We start from the raw sequence: 4,867 nt of genomic DNA, 5'->3' as shown, positions 1-4,867 counted from the left end.
TTTGTCAAGAGGAAACTGAAAGGGATGTCCAGGTACTCACCCGGACTGTATCCATAAAGCATAACTCCACAGCTGCCCAACTCACTGCAGCATTAAACGTGCATCTTGACTCTCCTGTTTCCACCAAAACTGTTCGTCGGGAGCTCCACAGGGTCAATATACATGGTCGGCCTGCTATTGCCAAACATTGGTTTCAATGGTGCCAGCAGCACAAATCTTAGGCACTGTTCTTTGATGAGTCCACCTTCACTGTCTTTCCCATATCCGGGAGAGTTAAGGTGTGGAGAAGCCCTAAAAAGGCTTACCACCCAGACTGCTGCGTGCCCAGAGTGCAGCACGAAGGTGGATCAGTGATGGCTTGGGCTGCAGTATCAAAGCATTTCCTACTGTGCTAGATGGACGCATCCCTGCAGAGAACTACTGAACAATCATGGAGGACCGTGTCCACCCAATGGGTCAAACGTCACCCTGAAGGTGGTGCCGTGCATCAGGATAATGCACCAATACACACAAAACTGGTGACAGAGTGGTTGATTAACACGTAAGTGAAGGTGAACATCTCCCATGGCCTGCATAGTCACCAGATCCAAATATTATTGAGCCACTTTTGGGTGTTTTGGAAGAGTGAGTCACATACAGCATCACACAGTGACCCGGCCACTGTTCCACAAGAGGAATGGCTCAAAATCCCTCTGACCACTGTGTAGGACGTATATCTGTCATTCCCAAGACAAATGGATGCTCTACTGACCACAAAAGGAGGCCCTACACCATCTTAATAAATTATAGTGGTCTAAAACCAGGTGTTTCAGTTTCATTTTCCAACCCTTGTACATACACCTATGTAGTTAAGGTAGTTACCCAACACATTCTTCTGAAGCCACATTACAGCTTTGTGTGAGGAACAAACCAAAACTTAAAATCCCTTTCCTATATCATAGCCCTCAAATCACAATGCCCAAAAACAATGATATTTCACTAACGTTAAACTTGGTGCAATATGTCTCCATGTGCATGCTAATGCAAATGATGCCAAGCTTCTCATCTTCATTCCATCTTGGTCTGCTACCATGTTTGGCCAACATTAACCTTTTTTTTTTTTTATTGCTCAGAAGTTATTACGTGCAAACTATCACATCTTTGAAGGTGTGCACAACATATGCTGATTACAAACTCTGAGAATCGTGTAGGAGGTATAGGCGTCAAATATCTCAATCCATCTGTGGGAACAGAGAAAAAAAAAACCTCCATATAACACTTCATGAACAATCCTGGATCCATAAGAAACTGAAAGTTGTCGGTTGTAGAGTATATATTTATAAGATACACGAACAGCCTCTAACCTCTCGCATGTCCTGACATGCCACTGAGCTCATGAATATGAAGCTGCGTTTGTGATATTTATTCAAGCCTAATGTGCCTCTGATGTTTGTTGCGTGAGTTGTGCATTACATAACACCCTCCAAACGGCACAGCCTCAGAGACTTCTGGAGATATGAGATCTGCGGAGTTAAAGGGGCAACAATTATTTTATTTTGATTCATAACACTTCTAATCAACACTTACACAAGTCTCAAAGGTGACTGCTGCATTAAATAGGTGGGTGGAGCTATTCAGATCAATATGGAAGGTCATATACATTACTTGTGTAACCAGACTTTTGACCTTACATTCACTGCAGTTCCAAAGTTTAGGTTCGGAAAGTTTTTTAAATATTTTTAAAACAAGTCTCTTATACTCACCAAGGCTGCACTTATTTAATAAAAAATACAATAATAATATAAATATTATTACCATTTGAGAAAATTGTTAATACATTACAAAATGTAATTTATTCCTGTGATGGCAAAGCTGAATTTTCAGCCGCCATTATTCTAGTCTTCAAATTATCCTTCAGAAATCATTATAATAATGACTTGGTGTGCAAGAAAGATTTATTATAATAAATGTTGAAAACAGTTGCTTATTTTTATTTTTTTTTTAGGAAACTGTAATGCATTTTTCAGGATTATTTGATGAATAGAAAGTTCAAAAGATCAGCATTTTTTAGAAATACAAATTATTTCTTAACAAATATTGGCCATGGACCGTCTGATGCAAATTGAGTGCAACAATGGCAAGAGCTGACTGAAATAGCTAGTTTCAAGGTATCAGGTTGATACACAACACGTTCGACCAAGATCTAATGACTGTAACTGGCAGTTTGAAATGTTCAGTTACAAAAAAGTAAACTCAATATTTATGACTAGATTTTGCAAATACTGCTGAGTAACTTCTGAGTAATGATATGTACTTATTGTTATTAGATGATCAACAGAAAAGTAAAGGGGCGGGGGAGGGGTGGGCTGGGATGTAATGACAATCTATTAATCAAAGATCTCATTTTACTTCTAGATCAACAAGTGACGCTTTAATGTGCTCTTAACGTTTTTAATGTTCCATGTGCTTTAATACCAAATTTACTACATACCATATGTCCCAGTTATAATAATATAATACTAATAATAATTCTAAATAGGGATGAACCAAAATTTCAAACGGCCAAAAATGGCATTTTCAGTTTTCGGCCGAAAGAGAAAAACAGCTGAAAATATATGGCACGCCATATATTTAAAAATAATTATCTCAAAGCATTTTCCGTTTTGGTTTTTGGCCGAGTGCACCCAGAATTTTCATTTCGGTGCATCCCTAATTCTAAATGACTGTTTTTAATGTATTTTTGATCAAATAAATACAGCCTTTGAACTTCCTTTAAAAACATTTTAAAAATCGTACTTATTCCAAACTTTTGATCGGTAGTGTATGTATCGCAATGAATATTGTCGTATTTGCACATTGTCATACCCAGCCTAACCAATTCCTGAAAGTAAGCAGATCTCAACCAATCAGATTGTAACTGCAGATTTCAGCCAGCTCTTGCATTTTCATGCGAAACCAGCTCTCTGCCCGTAAACCTCCTGTATGTTCACGAGCGCGAGCGAGAACACGGTCACATGGAACACGACGACTCGGACTTCTTGACCTTCTGTTCAGGCTGTGTAAAGAACAGAGGACGTTGTTCTGTTAATGGCACAGCGTCTTAATGTTCTGTTCCCTCAGACATGTTCAGTGACTACTCAAAGGCAACAATCAAACCATTATCCTTCCATCTGCAGATAAGAGACAAACAGAGTGAGACACACAGGTGGAGAGGGAGAGAGAACGTGGGTTGAGCTGTCAGTCACTGATTAGCTGCTGGATGGGAACCGGGAGGAAATAAGGATAGAGAGACAGACAGTGAGAGAAAGAAGCATCAATGACCTTATAGCGGCAGCTTTTACTCTTTCACAGCTCACTCCCATCCATTATTGAATTCCTGAATCAGCTTCCCTGAATAATGGCACTCTGAAAGGATCTAGAAGTAGGCTCACTTCCTCTGTCTCTCACTCTCTCTTTCTTCCCCCCCTCCGATGCGCTTTGTTTCCATCCCTTTCAGCGTACTTGAGACTGAAAATGCCACGAGTGCTTCTGGCTATTCCTAATCACAGAAAATCAGTCACCTCCGTCTTTGTCACAGTGACCCGAGCGCTGTCACGGGCTTTGGGTGGCAGCTCTTCCATGAGCCGCTGTGATCAATATTTCAGCCGCAGACCGAGTCCTTCTGCATGGGAGAACCATTCCTGCCTCCTGATGGATGGGAGCTCTGGGGGCCGTGGAGCGCGGGGGACACAGAAGAGGTCATATTTAGACAGATCACAATGGTCCACCTGCAAATAGGGTTGTGGATGAGAGCAAACAAAGCGGAAAGACAGAGAGATGGAGAGTGACAGGAAGTAGAAAGTTGGCTTGGGGGGAAAGTGGGGCTGGAATCGAAAATGAAGCAGCTGTGTTATATTGTTAATATGGTCACATATAAACGATCCACAACAGAGTGCCTTATCGTTATTATAAAACAGAAAGTTGAGCATCTCTGGAGAGACCTAAAAATGGCTGTCCACCAACGTTTACCATCCAACCTGATAGAACTGGAGAGGATCTGCAAGGAGGAATGGCAGAGGATCGCCAAATCCAGGTGTGAAAAACTTGTTGGATCTTTCCCAAAAAGACTCATGGCTGTATTAGATCAAAAGGGTGCTTCTACTAAATACTGAGCATTTTTCAGTTTTTCTTTTTTAATAAATCTGCAAAGATGTCAACAATTCTGTGTTTTTCTGTCAATATGGGGTGCTGTGTGTACATTAATGAGGGAAAAAATTAACTTAAATGATTTTAGCAAATGGCTGCAATATAACAAAGAGTGAAAAATTTAAGGGGGTCTGAATACTTTCCGTACCCACTGTATATATACACATATACACACACACACACACGGTAACTAAGGTAATTTTGTGTTTTTAACATACTACTTACTTTCTTCTATCCAAGGATACTATCAAGAGAAAGATAATTTAAACTCCAGTTCATTATATCATCATGTAAAGTCAGCTGGTCATTACCACAAAATAAAGACAAGCAAGGTTATCAAAACATGCTAAAACACTAAATTGATACTAAATACTAAAAATTATACGATATAGTAAAAATACTTAAGGTACACATTTAAATATTCAATTGTATTTTAAGGCTGTTATTTTCTGTATGTTAATTGTTAATTAAGGGAATGTAATTTATATATATAAATATACATGAAGCAGGGTGAGGCTGAAAGCCGTCGAAGTGAAACGAGGCCGCTGAACGAGCGTGACACACGGCTCGAAAGCAGCGGAGCTTTTATTATGCCACAGTCGACCGCTTCCACTTCTTCCGGTGGTGCGTATGTGGGAAAAAAAAGCAGCGCTGTTTTATCATACTATACTAGATACAATGTTCTGTTATGATGCAATGCTAC

At 39.8% G+C, this 4,867-nt stretch overlaps 1 long non-coding RNA gene across 1 annotated transcript in view; it reads right to left on the bottom strand.

Moving 5' to 3' along the window:
* Positions 1–1,113: 1,113 nt before the first annotated feature.
* Positions 1,114–4,867, bottom strand: part of LOC107734509 (uncharacterized) — a 7,410-nt gene continuing 3,656 nt past the window's right edge. Inside the window, exons 2-4 of the long non-coding RNA XR_001639104.1 lie at positions 3,540–3,682; positions 1,344–1,502; positions 1,114–1,220 (exon numbers count right to left, since the gene is read on the bottom strand). This is a non-coding gene — a long non-coding RNA (uncharacterized LOC107734509). The remainder of the gene's footprint in view (positions 1,221–1,343; positions 1,503–3,539; positions 3,683–4,867) is intronic.

The sequence above is a fragment of the Sinocyclocheilus rhinocerous genome, unplaced genomic scaffold (assembly GCF_001515625.1).
Source record: "Sinocyclocheilus rhinocerous isolate Xijiao unplaced genomic scaffold, SAMN03320098_v1.1 scaffold99, whole genome shotgun sequence".
NCBI lineage: Eukaryota > Metazoa > Chordata > Actinopteri > Cypriniformes > Cyprinidae > Sinocyclocheilus > Sinocyclocheilus rhinocerous.
This window is presented reverse-complemented; position numbering and strand designations above follow the sequence as displayed.